General features: G+C 43.1%; 1 protein-coding gene across 2 annotated transcripts in view; it reads left to right on the top strand.

The window, feature by feature from the left end:
- The first annotated feature begins 13,300 nt into the window (after nt 1-13,300).
- LOC310868144 (palmdelphin-like) overlaps nt 13,301-19,288 on the top strand; it is a 34,157-nt gene continuing 28,169 nt past the window's right edge. For both annotated transcript variants that reach the window (XM_083778411.1, XM_083778410.1), the window contains exon 1: nt 13,301-13,464. The gene's annotated coding sequence lies outside the window, so the exon portion shown is untranslated. The remainder of the gene's footprint in view (nt 13,465-19,288) is intronic.

Below are 19,288 nucleotides of genomic sequence, written 5' to 3'. Positions count from 1 at the left end.
CTGTGAAATCTCCCCGGCCGCTTCCACTGCATGTGAAGAGCGAATGTGGGCCGGGTTCCGGACCCCGTGGCCTCGCGACCGTAATAGAGACAGCTTAGTGGCCCGGTGATAAATGAGCGGAGACTAGCCAGCTACACGAAGGTGACAAGGGCACCGATTGCAAAGGCTGAGCACGCGGTCAAAAACGTCGAAATGTCTCGAAAATATTTTCGGAGGCTCGATTTTCGTGCGTTCTAGGCCCCGTGGCCTCGCGGTACCGCCGCTGACAAGCCCGCGGTTCCGTGGGTCCTGAGCGGGCCGACGAGGGCTACTCCGCATGGTCAAGCCCGTCGCGCAGAACCCAGGCGGTACCCCCGAAAAGTTCCGAAATGTCCGGAGGAGCGGCGGCGCTTAGAGTGACCGCAATGACATGACATAATGTCTGTGGAAACACAAGCATTCGGTGGGTGTCGCGCTAGGCCTGTCGTTTTACGTTTCACGTTCACTGTAAAATGCATTTGCACTATAGACAGACAACAATCTTACCGTGCTGAGTGCACTGTGCTCAATAAAACAGTTTAAACGCTATTTTGTGCCGTGAAAACCATTATTACGTGTGCTGAAACTGAAAGTACTGCTTTGTCGTTTGGAAGGGGGGGCCCTCTAGTGGACAGAACGTGCATCGTATTATATTCTGTGTATTATTATAGGCTAAATATGAGCTAAAATAAACAATGTAAATATTCGAATATTTTCGAAAATTACAAATAATGAAGCAATGAAATTCGAATTGGATTATAGATGTGAACTGACAGCCCTAATGTATGGGTACTTATACTTCACATATTCAGAAACACTCACACGAAAACATTTCGTCCAAGAGCGCAGACAGGCCATAAACACGGTGTTTATGTTTTATGTAGTCTGCGTACCAGGTGGCACTGTACTGATGCAACAGGACGCAATGCTCTGTGTCGTCAAAAAGTCAGAAACTTCAGTAGCATTTGGGTTCTGCTTGGAGGGCTACCTCCTGACGTAACTGACGAGCAACGTATAGAAGTGAACGGGGATTAAATAAAGTACATATACACGGATTTGCAAATGCGTGGAAATCCGTGCATATACACGGATTTCCACGCATTTGCAAATACGTGGTATTTCGCCGTCTTTGGGTTGACAAAACATATTGGGCCCTGGTCTAGGGAGTCCGTGGTCTATGTTTGAAAACATATGCCAGCTGAGGTAGGGAGTCGACCCCCATAAGAGAAGATTTCTACTCTAGCACTGATTTTCAACCAATTTTTTATTTCAAGGACCCCCAGTTTGACATGCATATGGGTATACGGACCCCCATTTAATGGCATTTCTATCTCTGGGACCCCAATTTTACAGACCTGTGAGGGTCCATTAGGTTAATACCTATATCCATTTAGCCTGGAACTCCCTCAAGGACCCCCGGACCCCACTTTGAGAACCACTATAGAGGCAAGGCACAGTGGTAGTGGTTTACTGGTGGCACTGTTACTGTTTGTCTTCCACTAGTCAACTGATAAAAGCTACTATATCAGTGTGGGTTTTTTGTAATAAAACCCTTTTCCACCAAAAAAATGGCCAACACAAATTCAACATTGGCCAACAGTAAAAACTGATTGGAAGAAATATTGTCTTTGTCAGAAAGACAAAAAATTATGAACCATATGTTCCTGTCTAATATCCAAACACCCCTCATACACGAATGTTACCAGCAGAGGCCAGTGTAACTTCACATAGAAGGATGTAGGTGGCAGATATGACGATCATATATTAAGTAGCCTCGGTACCAGGCTTTCATTTTTGTTGGTGCAAAAATTGAAAGCCTTGAGGAACGCATTGGCCGCTCTGGTCTAAAAGTGGGAGTCAACCCTTCCGGGTGGGCGTCGCTCCAAATGATGTGACGTAGCGCTGCACTAGGGGGGAGAGGAGGGGCCGGGGGTGACGGACAGATCGATGAGATCCAATCAGGGCGTGCGCAAATCTCAGCCGCGACCCGCAACTCTAGACCAGAAACCTAACACGTTAGCTCAGGCTATATATTAAGTAACATTGTCACCGTTTTTGTGTGACACTCTTGTATATGAAGTATAATAATAGTGAATATAACCGATCTACAAGCTTGCGGCTCGTTGTGAGCTTGTGTAGATCAGCACATTATTCGGTATATTTGAGTTGGTGCTTAAAGGGGAGTACCACTCATTTTCAACTTTTTACTATGTCATTAATATACCTTTGAGCTGTTATAAAAAGCAATAATAAAAAGTCCCCCCATTCTGTGTTTCCTAGAACTGGAGTTGTGAAAAAAATCATTAACATGGTGAATCACATCTTGAAGATGTCATCAAGATGTGATTCAGTTACTTTAGTTACTATATAGGCTACTTCAGTCAGACAACTCTTAAGGTCATTACACACTGGCGAATTGGCGACGCGATATATACGTGCGAATAATTCGCATTTTAAAAAAAACAATTGAAGTCCATGCAAGCTTCCACATCAGTGGCGAATGTGCGAATGTCGCTTTTATTTGTTCGCTCTGGTGTCGTATTTTGCAGAGATTCGCAGGCGAACTGCAACATGCAATATTTCGCATTTTCAGATCGCTTATTCGCATCGCGTCGCTAATTCGCCAGTGTGTAATGACCTTTAGAGTGAATTTAGAATATCTTGAGCATATATGAAGCATTGCCGTCAGGGCTCTGTCTCTATTCATTCCCTGTAACATTAACATTATAGTTAAATGATATGCCAAATAGAATTACAGGGAATGAAAAAGACCCCATGCAGGAGGATCTAGAAACAGATCCTACAGGTGGATGCTGGGGAGGCGGTGGGATTTGCAAAAACTTCAATGAGCAGCAGTTTAGCAGCCAGCGAGACAGGGAGACAGCAGCGGCAATACACGTCCGCACAGCAGGAGAGAGGAATGAGCAGACAGGCAGAGACGTTTAAATAGCCGCTCTGATCAGGTAAAGAGTGCATAGGTATAGGGCGGCGCACTCATGAGTTGTCTGCCTGAACTAGCTACGCAGGCTTTGCATCATTTACTAGATTTTGATTATTACAAAACAATGAAATCAGAATCAGTTTTAAGTATTACAAGTGGGTTAAATTTGTTTTTGTACATAGTTCACATCGTGTCATTTTTCCAAGAAAACAAAGAAAGGCAAGAAGATGGGGGGGATAGGGGGTTAGGAGATCAAGGCAGTATGCATGGGCAAATGCGCTGTGATGCCAACGTGTTGTGAGCTTGCGGATTGGCTATTTTCAAAAGATCGTAGGCTAATTGATATGTATTTCGAGTTCGAGTCCACTGCAGCGCCATCGATGAGAATAGGTGCATGATCTCTCCGCTCCGTGGATGTGGATTAACCTGCATTAACCACTTCAGCCATATGTATACTTAGGCAGCATATAGGGCAGTATGCATAGGCAATGCGCTGTGATGCAATGTGTTGTGAGCTTGCAGATTGGCTATTTTCAAAAGATCGTAGGCTAATTGATGTGTATTTTGACGCTAATACCTACAGTATAGTACCTTTACCTATAATGAATTTTGATTACCGGAATTTTACTTGTAACAGAGTGTTTCTGCATTGCAGTATTGTTACTTTTACTTATAAGTTCACGCGTTCGAGTAACCCACCCACACATCCCAAGCCCCGGTGTACGGAACACATGTGCTGTTCCCAACGACGACACAGAATGTATGACCGCACAGCTATTTCTGTCTGGGCATGCTAACGGCCTAGCAATGTCACTGCGGGATGCCTGCTGCCTTAAAATACCAACACTGCAGACCACAATGCAATGCAGTGGTGGAATAATAGCTCTGATATTTTACTTTTTTTTTCAACCGATATCTTCACATTATTCGTCCTCACTAATGATAATAAGTGAGGACCATTTTTGTCTACTCACTCTGGCCCCTTTTCCTTGGTTCTGTTCTAGATTGGAAGCTGCTTTCACAGAACCGGACGTGAAGCGGCTTGCATTTGGTTTTAAGGCGCCTGCCTGTGGACTGGAGCAGGAGTCCGCAATTTCCAGGCATGGGCAGCAATGTACACCGTAGAGGGTGTGCTTTACCGTGATTATTGGCACGACAGTGATCCAGTCACAAGCATCACTGAAGTGTCAATCACGTTAAAGCACACCCTTGAGTGTAATATTAAGCAATAAGCCACGAGAGGTCTCAGGTTACCGGGTATTTTACACTGGCTGGGGGCGTAGGCAGACCCGAGGCGCAGCCTAGGGTCTAAACCAGTGATTCCCAACCTGTGTTCCGCGGTACTTTAGTGTGCCGTTTGATATGTCCAGGTGTGCCGCCTGATTTGTCAGAAAGTAACACTAAGTTAGTGTTACTTTCTGTCAAAATCAGGCGGCACACTAACCCTCCCCCGAAAGCAATATTATAGCTACTGGGCTGCAGGTTTCCTATTGTTGCGTTGTCACACGTCTAACCATTAGACATGCGATAACAACAACACGGAACAATAGACTCTAACGACCCTCGGCCATTGAAATGTTAATGCTTAGATGCATGCAGAAGACGCTACATTTCGCTCCCTCCAGAGACCAGAACGACTGGAGCGCGCAGAGCGCATATGCACGTAGACAGCAGACACAAACATACATGTCCCGACCCAAACACTGAGGAGCTAAAGTAAACGTGACGTTGTTGTGATTAAACATAATGTGCCACGAAAAATAGGTGTCCAAAATAGCTGTCCATAGATGTCCAAACATGATCGCCTCGTTCGGCCAACAAAATATATCTCCCTCCCTCCACAGAAGCGCAGTGATGCCTGATTTATTCTTCGTCGTACATGTGTTATGCTTGCATGCTGAAAATGGATGATCGACAAGCTCACAACGCGTTGCGGAGTATTTTTGCGGACGCAACGCGTTGTGAGCTTGTCGATCAGCTATTTTTAACACGTGGAAATATGCAGGCTGTGAGAATTGAGACCCTTCACAATAAAAGCATGCAGCTTTCACAAGATGGCCCATAATAAAGACAAGGAAAAGGATTAAGAATTAGGTGGCATTTCACATTGCATATGAGCTATTTTTTTCTCAAAGGTATATAAAAAAATATATATAATAAGGAATTAATTTGGATAATGGTAATGGAGATATTATAAAAGTTGTCACTTTATTAATCCCAACACTGTATGTATGTATATATATAAACATAATGTATGTATATGTATATACTATATAGATAGGCCTAGGTGTGCCCCGATATTTTTAGGCTATGAAAAGTGTGCCCTGGAGCAAAAAAGGTTGAGAAACGCTGGTCTAAACAGTGTTTTAAGGATGGTGGTGTGTTTTCTGTAGCTAAAAACAGTGTTTTTAAGGATGGTGGTGTGTTTTCTGTAGCTAAAAACAGTGTTTTAAGGATGGTGGTGTGTTTTCTGTACTGGCTGGGGGGTAGAAGACCCGGTAAGCTGGGGCCTCGAGTCATGGCAATGTCATGCTATTATACAACAGTTGCCAACAAAACAAAACGCATCATATTGTGGGGCAATTCACTATCAAAATAAAAATAATGTTTGGACTTTCGACTTCGACCTCTGTTTCCCTGTAAATATAAGAGTTCCTTTGACTGATTGGAAGTAGCTGCATTCTGAGGCTCCGTCTCATCAACACTGATGAGAGCTGAGCTGTCAAAGCCGGCCCGGTGCAGTGGGATGAATTCAAGTTAATGCTCCGTCGTACGGCCGTGTCGCGTGGCAGAAATCACTGATCTACAATAAGCTCACAACGCGTCGCGGTGGTGACGTGTTGGGACCCAAGTAGTTGACTTCGCTGTACTGACTTCATTCCTATACTTTACTACATTATTATTATTGAGGTCTTCTTTTGACAATGCAACATATCTCTCGTATAATCCATTTCTGAACGGGGTACTGGCTGTTTGTTGTTTTTGGGTTTCCTTCCAGCTATGAAAATGTGACGCATGCGCACAGCTGTTCCATATATGGTCTAATCTGGTGTGGACTGCAGTGCGGAGTAATTTATTAAATGTGAACGGATACAGTGGTTTGAGACACAAGGGGGCCATGGTCATTTTTCAGCATTTACAAAAAAAGAGATCAGAGTTGTGCTGATTCAAAGTTGCTAGCCATTACAATAATGATGTTGTTGTGTTTACTCACAGAAACACGCTGCTACATATGGGCGGTGCTTGGCTGCGTATGTAACTGGAGAACAATGCATAGTTCCAATGTTTGGAACTATAGCCCATAGCACCCCGCTTTGCGGCGAGATCAAAGCGTGTCGCCACTCTCTTACTACTCTGGTCGGAAATGTATATTGAAATTATTGATGAACCATCCCATTTCACAGGGGAAATTCAATTGACAATGGTAGATACATTTAACCATTTTTTGCTTGCTTTTGTCATTGTTTATATCCCATCTGCAATTTCCAACCTGTAGTTCCGAACCAACTTTTAGGGTTCTGAACTTCTGAAACAATTTCATTTTCAGCCACTCCGAATTGGTTCAAAATCAGGCAAAAAGGGAAAAAAATATTCAACACAGGTGGAAAAGGGGCCTCTGTGTCAGCCTGTCAGGCTATGTGCAGCCTTTCGATCTCCATCCAAGGTTTCCACCTGACAGCGACGATGAGACATGACAGGGCGGTCTGTCACATGGATGTGTTTTGGGAGCATGTCGCATTCCTTTTTTTTGACAGCCTTTGTCCTGCTTGCCCATATCATTTCAGAAAGAACTGTTGGCATATTGCATGGTTACTCTCTCTATGTTTCTGTTTCTCCCTCTTTCTCTCTGTCTGTCTGTCTGTCTGAATTGGGGGCGATTTAAAACTTAAATAGGCAATAGTTAACCATCATGGTTAAAGATATTCAAATTACCGTCGGTTATAACCTTTAAAGAAAAGGTAATCGGTTTCATGTAAACGTGCAGTTGTGTTTAGACCTAATACCATGAATTAAAGTGCTATAAGTTAGTGGACATCATGTAACAACTAAATAAATCTTCATGTTCATGTCCAACAGCCCACAGCGTCCACATCTTTGAATAATAATATCAACAAAGATGCCGTTGCCATTTCAGTGTGCATGTGTGACATAATGACAAAGCCTGGCCTGATTCCGCTCGTCCCCTCATGGTCTTCTGTGACAGAATGTGAGTGGGTGGGAGAGGCTCTGGATGTGCTGTTAAGGTCCAGTATATATATCTCTCTCTCTCTTTCTCTCTCTCTCTCTCTCACTCTCTCACTCTCTCTCTCTCTCTCTCTCTCTCTCTCTCTCTCTCTCTCTCTCTCAAACACAAGACAGCCTTGCATGGGGCCCACGCACCGCAGCGCACAGTCACACAGCACAGCATTTGAATTCATTAGAGGACGAGTGGTGAATGTGGCATGCTGTCGACGGTGGCACAATGTTCTGTTATAGGTGAGTGGGAGGACAGAATGACCTGAATGGATCAATCATTCATTAATTAATTTTACCTGTCCTATAATTGGATGTAATTAGTGGGACATAGTGTATGTCTGTCTGTTCAGCCTAGTTGTTGTCTCCGCCAGGACGGACAGCCGAAGGCCGGGTGACTATGTTTTTGCTTCCGTATGTCCGTCCATCCGTCCGTCCATCCGTGGATATATTATGCATCTGTGGCATATTATGCATCTCCAGCACCGTTGGACCAATCGGCGTGAAGCTGTGTACACACTGTCCCTGGAAGCCAGAGCAGAACCTCTGATCGACTGTCATAGCATCACCAAGAGGTCCATTCTTGATAAACACTGCAGTCGTGTGATCAAGACCTATCTGTCTCCAATTTTTCATGTTGCATTCTGATTTCCTGAATGCAGTGTCCGATTGCAGTGAACCTTCGCACACGCATTTCTACTATAGGCCCCTAGATCATTACGCAATTCCTCAAACAGGCAGAGGCCCATTTTGCACAAAAGGAACAACCTCCATGAAAAAAATTGAATTGTCCTGTTAAACGCCAATGTGATGCCAATCTGTGCAAACACATCATTTGCTGCTATTCCTACAAATGTTGTAGAAACCTCCCGCAATTCAGTACACATTATCGCTGTAGTCATGTAATCAAGACATCAGACGGATTCTTATATTCCATTCTGATTGGCTATGATTGGCTTCCAAAGTTTGCAGGAGTGGGCAGGGTTGCAAAAAATGCCACAAATCATGCATGTGGTGCTCGATTGCTGTGAAATCAGAGTAGGCCAAGGAATCAGGGCCAAGGAATCAGAGTAGGCCAAGGAAAAACCTCCACCCCAAATCCACCTCATGGTGGCTTTACAACAGCCCATTGCCGACAGATTATGTCCAAGACTCACACAAATATGTACACATTATCTCTGGGGTCATGATGTGATCAAGATGTCGATTTTTCAGATCCCATTCCAACTGGATATGACTGACTTAAAAAAAAAAGAATCATATCCCCTCAATATACTGCACCTGAAATGTTCCGTCTTTTATTGAAGCCAAGTTTAAAATAAGAATATTGAACATTAAATATCAATACGAGGCAACTGAAAAACACTGTCTTTCAATGGTAGTGGATGGAGATCTATGGAGATTTTTGTCCAACCAAACAACGGCAACCGATCCAAACCGTTGGGTTACAAAGAGACCTTTTCCAGTTTTTGTTCTGTTTTTCATAATAAGCTAGGCATAGGAGGCTATTAGGGGACAGGTGGAGCAAGATCTTGGCTTCAGTATTACTCCCAGATGGTCTACGTCACACCCCGCAGAAACCCTGACAGACCTGGACAATGCTGATGGCATCTACCTGCTATCTAATCAAGTAGAACAGGCACAGGAGCTCTCGACCGGAGTGGAGTTAGTGTGCCAACAAGGTTGGCCTCATGCTGGACCCAAAGGAAATCGAGGTCATAACCTATAACATGGGTGCCCACACATTTTTGACGTGAGATCTACTTTAAAAATGACCAGCTCAACAAGACCTACCCACAGAAAGAAATATTATACTATTGCTGAAAATAGTTTAAATACAGTGTATGTGCCTGCCCTGAGGGGGCTTTGGAATAGTGGAGCTGGCGTTACATGACAAATGCACTTGGAATGGGAAATGGAGGGGGAGAAATGGAATAGGTAGGGTTTTTTTGGTGCCCAAAAGGTAGAAGGCTGTGCAGGTAGAACACATGATATGCCCCTAAAAATATATATCATTTAAACATAAAAAAGTATTTTTTGCCACCTGCCACTTGGTGACTTGATTGATTGACATCAAAAAGTGAAATCAGCTCAAACCCACAATGCAGTAGCATTATACAGTTATATATTTTAACAAAAAACTACCAGTTCCATTTCCTCCCCGAGCTTTATTCCTCAAGTGCGCCGTTATAGGTACATTTTTAAACCATTTTCAGCAATGGGATAATACAGTTTTACAATTTTTTGGTGGGTAGATCTTGTTGAGCGGGTCCTACAGTATAACATCCCCCGGGCCATAACAACAATTGTAGGCACTAAAGTAGGTCAGTGACTTTATATACCTGGGTGCATGATGGGTCAACTCAGTGACTTTATATACCTGGGTGCATGATGGGTCAACTCTGTGACTTTATATACCTGGGTGCATGATGGGTCAACTCTGTGACTTTATATACCTGGGTGCATGATGGGTCAACTCAGTGACTTTATATACCTGGGTGTATGATGGGTCAACTCAGTGACTTTATATACCTGGGTGCATGATGGGTCAACTCAGTGACTTTATATACCTGGGTGCATGATGGGTCAACTCAGTGACTTTATATACCTGGGTGTATGATGGGTCAACTCAGTGACTTTATATACCTGGGTGTATGATGGGTCAACTCAGTGACTTTATATACCTGGGTGCATGATGGGTCAACGCAGTGACTTTATATACCTGGGTGCATGATGGGTCAACTCAGTGACTTTATTTATATACCTGGGTGCATGATGGGTCAACTCAGTGACTTTATATACCTGGGTGTATGATGGGTCAACTCAGTGACTTTATATACCTGGGTGCATGATGGGTCAACTCAGTGACTTTATATACCTGGGTGCATGGGTCAACTCAGTGACTTTATATACCTGGGTGCATGATGGGTCAACTCAGTGACTTTATATACCTGGGTGTATGATGGGTCAACTCAGTGACTTTATATACCTGGGTGCATGATGGGTCAACTCAGTGACTTTATATACCTGGGTGCATGATGGGTCAACTCAGTGACTTTATATACCTGGGTGCATGATGGGTCAACTCAGTGACTTTATTTATATACCTGGGTGCATGAGCTCTTAAATAAACCATTTTGACCTGAGATCAGACTCTAAAAATGTCTTCTACATCCTGACAGTTTTCTGAAAAAGCTATGTTTCTATGTCAGTGGTTCTTCGATTTTTCAAAAATAGCAGACCTACACTCGGTGGCGCGCTATGAGCTTGTAGATCTGCTACTTTTAAATCGCTAAAGCATAACATAATGCTAACAGCAAAATGGGTTTTAATGGCACGACCACCAGTGTGTGGAAATCCAACCTCCGCAGACACATCAAGATCAGTTTATTTTCTACAACTGTGGAGTCCGATCTCCCGTAAGGCTGTGAATGCTGGACACTGATGCAGGCCATACAGAAGTCCCTGAATGCCAGAATGCTACGTATGTGTGGAACTCCCTGCCAAAAAGCTTAACAACTGTGAGAACCAACCCACGGGCATCGATCAAAAGGACGTGCCACACGTGCCTTACATGGATGTGCTAATGAACGATGCTGCTGTGGATTGATTGATTGAATACCTTACAGAAAATGCAAACAGCAACAGTACAGTCAAGTAGCCTACTTGGTCTAACAAAAAAAGTCTGTTTCCATTTGGGTCCTATGTATTCAATTCATAAACATAACACCAGTAAAACATGGATGTTATGTTTATGGCGAGAAGCGACCAACATATGGAATGAATTCTGTACTGGCCATATTTCAGATCAGTCAGATCAACATATGAAATGTCAGAACAGGTCAGCTCCATGTATGGGGATCTAAGGGTGGCAGTGGGGGCAATGTCTAGAGTGTACAGGGTTTGATGAGGGCCCAGAGGTAGGCCCGGGCCTTAAGTTTTGGGCCTGTTGAGAACTCTAGTTTTCGCCGGCTGCCGGGTGCGGCTGCACTAATAACTTCAGAACAGGTCAGCTCCATATATGGACATATAAGGGTGGTAGTGGCGGCAGTGTCATGAGTGTACAGGGTTTGATGAGGTCAGATCAACATATGGAATGGACACCTAGGTCAGCTCCATATATGGAGATCTATCAGGGTGGCAACAGGGGGCAGTGTCTTGAGTGTACAGGGTTTGATGAGGGCCCAGACAGGGCCGGGCCTTAATTTCCGGGCCTGTTGAGAAATCTAGACAATACATCTAAACAAAAGTCTTCTCTTATGGGGTACCTAACCAACCCGCCAACCCAGGGCAAAGCCAGGAGGGGAAAGAAGCGTACCACCGTGTAGACGTCCTGCGGCGCGACAGCTTGGCTAACCTGATGTTGGATAGGAATTTGTGGAGGGCAGCGATCCAGGAATCCCAAGTTGGTGTTGGCTAGACCTCACTCTCGCGGCAACTAACTAATGGGGTACCTTGACAGAAAGTATATTAATTTGGGGGTCCTAAACATGAAAATGTTTGAGAACCACTGCTCTATAATTCTGCCTTTTGGCTAAGATCAAGAGTGGCATCTGTTCCCATTTGTACAGTATGTCTATTTCAAATGTATACTCTTACCCTAATTCATCATACGTCTCACAAAAGTGGCGATCTACAAGCTCACTATATTTACATTGCGATACGTTGTGAGCAATAGACGAGCACAAAATAATTATGCTTCAAAATTGTACGTTCAAAATTGTAAAAAGATAATTGACATTAATTATCTTTAGAAAAACGTGGTCACAGTGCTCACTGTGTGTGAGCACTGTGTGTGCTCACTGTGTGTGAGCACTGTGCGTGGCTGTGTGTGTGCATTCGTGCGCGTCTACTGTATTGTATCTGCCATTTTGCCTTCTATCTTTAGAAAACGCTTAATTTTGAGAGAGGTTTCCATAGCAACACGTGAGGGTTCCTCTAACGTATACTGTAGTCTACTGTAGATACATGCTGAACTCCTGTTTCAATAATCAATAATTTAATAAAATAATTAATAATCCATTAATAACCAATCCCTAGATGAGCGTTTAAAATGATCGCCGCCACAAGCTCAACGATTTTGATCTAGTCTTTTGTATCCTGTATGGGCCCTCTTTCCTGATTGGATAAAATTGGTATTCCAACATGAACACTTATTTTCCGTTTTAAGGGAGACTTACAAACGCTCTAACACAATTATTACTATCAGACTATATTCAACACTTTTTAATTTAATTTAACTAAAACAATGTTCCAAAGTTGTTAACTTGTAGTGGGGGAGCACACCGGTTTGTGCATGTGCCGTCTACAGGAGTGATAGAAGATTTAGATGTGTACTGTATAACAATATCATCATTAAAAATCAAAAGAGGGAGGGTGGCTATAATGTCTATATCGCTGTTCTTTGTCGTCTTAACTGTCGTCCTATTGTGTAGGTATTTTGTTATAGTATGTGACTACTATTTCTGAATGCTATAAGTCTGGAAGTGGAACTACACCTCCCGAAAGGAAGCTGTGATTTGTTTGTCATTTCCAGCATCCATATTTGAGGGGGGGTCCAAAGTAACAGGGAAGACCCTAGTTTAGAGGGTTTAGGTGGTTACATATAAAATCAATGAATATGGACACGCAATACTATAATCATATCAGGTATGATGAAGTAATACAGTATCAGTACAGAGGTACATTGATACTGTCAGAGGCTCTTTGATGCTAAATATGGAACAGGAGACACCCGCTAATTGTACGTCAGTATCCATGTCTGCATTTCTGTCACTAAAGAGACAGCTGAACACACACACACACACACGCACGCACACAGTTTGAGTGTTGTTTTAGTGCACTATTGTAAACGGCCTTGAGTGTCTGTGTGTGCACGCTTACTTTTGTGTCTGTGTGTGTGTGTGTGTGCGCGCGCATGTGTGTGCGTGTGCGCGCGTGTGTGTGTGTGTGTGTGTGTGTGAGTGAGAGAAACGTCATTGTTTGGCAGTGGTATGCTGCTGGATGGCACATGGCTCTACAAGCGACCTGAGAGAGAGAGAGAGAGAGAGAGTAAGCCTTTCTCAGCCACCCTGCTCTGTTCTCCTTAGTACACGCTCTCTCCGGGCTCAGTAATGCTGGATCCATCTACACCGCGCTCAACACAGTGATACCCTATCCATCTCCCCACACACGCACGCACGCACACACACACACACACACACACACACACACACACACACACACACACACCGCTTCACAGTTCACACTCCTCGAAAGCAACCCACAAAACGGTGAGTCATTAATATTGTCTCCTTTTTATTCTCTGTTCATACTCTGTCATTTAGTTTAATCACGTTTGTCATTTCTTCCAGTGAGTGTAAACAGTGTATTCATGTAATTGACTGTGATGACACTGTGAAATCCTCAGTAAGTGATTCTTTTGAGAGGGACAATAGTTTAATACTGCGATAGTAATCATTGCTATGACATTGTTATGACATTTTACCAGATAAACAAGTTAAATTGAAAGTGATGACTCAACAAAGTGTTGGAACACTATGAAATTGAAGCTGATAAATGGATGGAAATTGGCAACCCACCGGAAAATGTATTTTCTGTTTATACTAAAGAGATGAAGAGACAGCGGGAGACCCCTGTTACTGAACAAACATTTTCACAGATATATTTATATTATTATTACAAAACATAAATTAAACACAAACGCTACCCCCATCGGATATTCGAAAGTTCACAAAGCATTATATATGCCACACCGTGAGGTTACAGATCGGCGATTACAGGTCTATCACATCAGTCAGTGTGTGTCGATGTCGGTGTTTGGTAATGAGCTATATCGAGGGTGGAGCGGGGGATCACTTGATTCTATAATCTTTTAATTCCTTTAAGCTGTCGCCGTTTTGACCCACGGGAGAGTGTGTGTGAGTGTGTGTGTGTGTGTGCGTGTGTGTGTGTGTGTGTGTGTGTGTGTGTGTGTGCGTGTGTGTGTGTGTGTGTGTGTGTGTGTGTGTGTGTGAGTGTGTGTGCGTGTGTGTGTGTGCGCTGGGGGGGGGGGGGTGGGATGTAATGTGTGTGACTCGTTTAGTCGGCTGATTTAAACGTGCCCGGCTTTGTACTGACGACCACTTTCACTCACGGACTGACCAGTGTCCACACACACACACACACACACACACACAGACACACAGACAGACAGACACACTCTCTCTTGTTTATTGTACAGAAACTCTGCTCAAACAAAACCACTGAACAAACGGGAGTGTGTGGGTGTGTGACTGCTACTTCTCTCACTCTCACTCTCACACACACACACACACACACACACACACACACACACACACACACACACACACACACACTAGACACCCACCTCCACAGGCTGTTATGCATAGAACTCCAGTCACCCTGCTGTGGTCTCTGCTACCCACTCATCTCAGAGTACATCACAGCAGCAGCAGAGAGATTATAGACACATCTTAAAGGACCATGCCACGTCACCACTTTTCAACCTATCTTCATATAATTGGTCCTCGCTAATGTTCATGATAAAATACCACCATTTGTTCTACTCCGTCTGTGGCTCAGTGGCTTGCACAGACATTTAGAGGGGCAGGCGCCGCGCTCAAGTGAAAAAAGGGCACCTTGTGCAGCGAGTGGAACCGTCCAGTTTATTGCGCAATGTCTGACATCTCTCTACCAGCCACATAATATGACGGGTTTCCCCTGTGGCACAATCGTCATGCAAATGCCCAATCACAATTTGCGTCCTCACTTTTCCGTCTTTACTTTTGTCTCCGATGTTTGTGTTTACACAAACCCAGAAAGCTGGGCATAGGAGGCGAGGAGGGGATGGCGGCGGCGCCCCTCAAAATTGAGGAGGTATGATTGGACAAAAACAGGGGAGGTAGTGTCTTGATTGGTCAAAAACAGGGGAGGTAGTGTCTTCAGTGTTCTCACGTAATTATGTCAACCTGGTGTAATTACTATGACATAAGAAGATATAATATTTATCGATTCCTGTTTTGAACTTCAGTTCCCATCCTCAATTCAGAATGAATTTTGCTAGCAACTTTCCCTGGCAACTATAATGCCATGGCTTTATAGTTGTATAGTATGATTATAGTAGGATTATTTTTAAGTTCACCGACTGACTTCCGCACTCAGGAAGGAACTCAAAAACCTTGAACTATATATTTTCATTTGAACCGTCTCCAGAGAACACCTGTGTCAGTTCCAGATAATCACAGACCCACGCAGTGCTCCCTCAGCTCTCTATTGATCCTAATGTCTCCTGGCACATTGTATCCAAAAATGTAGAAAATGTAGTTATAGGTTAAGACAGATTTAGGGGGGGAAATCTATAATTTACAATACATTTACATAAGCTTTTAAATCAGCTACCGTATGTTCGCTATTTCTTTGCTATTTCTGAAAAGAAAAATGTTTAAAGTATAAAAGGGAATCTGAAGTTGCCTAGCAACTACAATAATGTTGTCACAACACCAGTGAATCATCATTGGTGATTCTGTTCACCAGGTTTCCATTAGTACACTTGCATGTACTAGAGTAGACCACTAAGGGTCAATTTCTGTCTAAACAACATGCTATCTAAATAGCATTCTGCAGTCTACCTTTGAAAAGATATCTTTGTACCCGGTAAACAATGGACCTACAGCATCTGTCTACGTCGCATTCGGTGCATTTGATGCTCAGGACCAATAAGTCATTGATACAGTGTTTAGTGGGTTGAAACATTATAGGCTATGCAATGAGGACACGATAAACAATTTGGACAGAGGGAAGCACATCTTACAGCAGAGTGTAACTCCCAGAGGTGCAACATCCTTATTCAGTAACACTCAAATACTGTATGTAGCATTATATCAAAATCTAAATAAAAACACATTCAAATACATTAAAATACAGGTTGCGTTGGTCTGTTCCCTGACTAAAACATCCTGATTTTTGAATGGCCAACCAGACCACGACTGGACTGCATTCGGATTGGTTCACCAATCCTGATCCACACAAACGTCAAACATCAAAATGGTGTCAGTGACACAAACACACACTGAAACTTCCACCCTGTTAAAGGGATTGTGACATTTAAAAAAAAAGGTTTTTGTTTTCTGAGCTCAATTGCGCCCAAAGAAAAACCTGAACTTTTAACATTCAGTATAGATTTTCTGTGGTCTGGGATTTTCTGCCTTAATTAAACCTAGTGCTCTGATTTTCCTGCTGTTTGTGATGTCACAGCCTGCAAATCCCATATATTTCATTGCCGTTCAAAAGGCTTCCAAACACAAGAGAAAACACCAGACCACAGAAAATCCACTGAATTCAGTTTTTTGGGTGTAATTGAGGTCATAAAACAGTAAAATAACAACTAAAAATAAATGAAAATGAATGCCATGAAACCCTTAAATAACCACCTAGAGTAAAAATGGAAATGGTTCAGTAAAGTAGAAGTATAAAGTAAGTGGTCCTTGTACAGTACTTGGTCCACCATTGTGTGAATGTGTCCATGTTGTACAGACTGTTAATCCGGCAGAGGTCAGATTAAAGCAGGGATTAGCAGATGTGTGACCAGGTGAGCAGAGGACAGGTTAAGAGAGGACATGTGACCAGGTGAGCAGAGGACAGGTTAAGAGAGGACATGTGACCAGGTGAGCAGAGGACAGGTTAAGAGAGGACATGACCAGGTGAGCAGAGGACAGGTTAAGAGAGGACATGTGGGGTCAGCAGTGGTACGCGCAGCAGTACTGTGACAATTATTACATAATCACATGAAAGCAAAGTAATGATTTGTCCTGATCACAATTATTATTGCCTAATTGTTGGAATCGTCTCAATCATGTTAGTGCTGCTAGATTAATCAAGGAAAAAAAAGAAAAAGATCATGATCTAGATTCACTAATATAATTTGAGTGTGATTAATAGCAATCACAAAAACAGACCTTTAACTTTTCAACAAAATATATATATATATATTTTTTTTTACGAAAACATCACTTAACACTGCCTTTTACTCCCATGAGATCGGCTGTTTTCGATGTTTGGTGTAGATGGAGAACATGAGGGGGCCAAGGATAGACCCCTGGGATCGACCCCCAGGGGACCCTGATCAGTTAATTATAGGGTTTAAGTGATATTATAGAACATTGGGGTATTACAAATCTTCATATCAAATTGCGATAATCAGCACGTCACAATATGACAGGTTATGGGATTGCAGATTGGCTATTTTCGAATAGCCGACGTGTAACATTTTAAAATTTTACTTAAGTAGTACTTGAGTAAATGTACTTTGGGGTTTCCCTGGCTTCCATGTTGACTTGGCAGACTGCAGTAGTATGTGTTTGAAGCGTGTCTCTGGTGTCACATAGAGTAGGTGCTGACATTGTGACCTGTGAATGATAGGACCTCATATTCACTGACACTTAGACACTTGACTACCAAAATACTCCACAGTAAGTACCAGACGACAAATGACCAATGACCACATGACAAATGGTGGACAGTAATAAAGTATGGATCCTTTCCAAGTACTGTTGCTTACTTACTTTCATGTATCTTTCACTTACTTAACTATTAATTCATAGCACATTTCTAGGGAAGGACCCCTGTCCCCTATAAGCCTTAAGAGTAATATTTGACCAGGAGTATCTTTGCCCAGCATTGCACCACCACTAAAACGTCTGGGTTTCCGAGGCTACGCCACCACTGAAACATGGAGATGCAAGGTTTATGCCCAACAGTGATGATATGTTTTCTCATTTGACTGACATCATCAAAATGTAGTCCATCTGTACACGAACTAGCTTCCTTTTTTGATGTTAATACCCTTCTTATCTGCCTTGTGCAGCTCTGTTCCAAACACCATAGCTTTGAAACATGGTTGATTGACATCCTTTGCTTCCCTCTTCCCTCCCGTTCAACCCGAACCGTCTCCGTATATCTGTTCCTTCATTTGACAGCCTTCCCTGCATGTGTTCTCCCCAGCTAACCTGCTTTACAGAATCAAATTTCCGGTGCACAACAACACAGACACAAAATGAAGTATGAATCAATCATGCTTTGGAGAAGAAAGCCAAGAGTTAGACATGTTGAACTGAACTCTATGGAATCCAAATGACTAAGTCAGGCAGTGAATGTGTTTAGTGTTGATTGGAAGGTCTAAAGATGCATAGTTGTCAAGATTCAACATTAAATGTTGTTGTTACAGATACATATATTTGATTTGATCTCTCTTTGAGCTTTCTGCTTGGGAACCGAGGTCGAGCCCCCCCCCCCGGTTCAGTGTTGAAGTGTCCTTGAGCCAAGACACTGAACCCCTAACTTCTCCCGACGTGCAGGTTTGGTGACTCGCATCATGGTATCAATTGGTCCCTGATGCTTCTATCCACTCTTTATATAGATGTGTGTGGGTGAGAAAGTGTGTGTGTGTGTGTGTGTGTGTGTGTGTGTGTGTGTGTGTGTGTGTGTGTGTGTGTGTGTGCACGCGTGTGTGTGCGTGCGCAGGCGTTTTTTGAAGGTTAGCTATGCATGTGTTTAAATGACATAACAATAGATTCAGTGTACACACTGGATATCATATTTATAAATTACTGGTTTTGTTTGACACAAAGAATATCACTGTTTGTTCCTCCTCATTAGAAGAGAGAGCCCATTCATCAGCTGCAGTTAAATTTTGCTGTTCCAAATGTGTTTGTGCTCATTCTGTGTGTCTCCAATTTTACTTGCTTACTCTGAAAGCAGTATGGGTTCTCCCTCACCGGCTTTGCCACGTGTTCAATCATCCTGATTGGGCGTTATTTCTCAACAACTACTGGCGCGGCATCTTATTATCCCTTGCTTACTTACTTTTCACCTCTGATGCAACGGGAGCTGTGTGCCTCATTTACATTAAATCACATGTGTGCGGGCATCTGCGTTTCATACAACACACACACACACGCACGCACGCACACTGGACAGCTGGACATTTCAGTGGTCCATGCCATGCGATGACAGCACTGTGTGAACAGTGAACACCAGCCGTAAATAAATACACATCCCTGCTCCTGTGTCTTGGAGGATCAAGTTTTATCCTAAAGG

This window comes from Protomyctophum parallelum (assembly GCF_964188405.1).
Source record: "Protomyctophum parallelum genome assembly, chromosome: 12".
Taxonomy (NCBI): Eukaryota; Metazoa; Chordata; class Actinopteri; order Myctophiformes; family Myctophidae; genus Protomyctophum; species Protomyctophum parallelum.
Note: the sequence above shows the minus strand (reverse complement) of the source record. Positions and strands in the feature narration are given on the sequence as shown.